The following is a 547-nucleotide window of genomic DNA, read 5'->3' on the forward strand; positions in this document are numbered from 1 at the left end:
TCAGACTTGTCCCTCAGACCCCTGCCCGGACTAGTCCGGGGGGTCTGGAGCCTGCCACGACCCAGCTGATTGAGGATCAATCAATCAATCAATCATATTTACTGAGCGCTTACTGTGTGCAGAGCACTGTACTAAGCGCTTGGGAAGTACAAGTTGGCAACATATAGAGACAGTCCCTACCCAACAGTGGGCTCACAGTCTAGAAGCCAAGAGAAGCAGGGTGGCCTAGTGGGGAAAGCACGGGCCTATGAGTCAGGACTTTTTTTTTTTTAATGGTATTTAAGCACCTACTATGTGCCAGGCACTGTACTAAGTGCTGGGGTAGTTACAAACTAATGAAGATGGACACAGTCCATGTCTTATCTGGGGCTCAGTCTTAATCCTCATTTGTCAGATGAGGTAACTGAGGCACAGAGAAGTGCAGTGATTTGCCCCAGGTCATCCAGCGGACAAATGGTCTTGGTCATGGGTTCTAATCCCAGCTCCGCCACATGTCTGATGTGTGACCTTGGGCAAGTCACTTAACTTCTCTGAGCCTCGCTTATCT

Source organism: Tachyglossus aculeatus, chromosome 4 (assembly GCF_015852505.1).
Source record: "Tachyglossus aculeatus isolate mTacAcu1 chromosome 4, mTacAcu1.pri, whole genome shotgun sequence".
Lineage (NCBI taxonomy): Eukaryota > Metazoa > Chordata > Mammalia > Monotremata > Tachyglossidae > Tachyglossus > Tachyglossus aculeatus.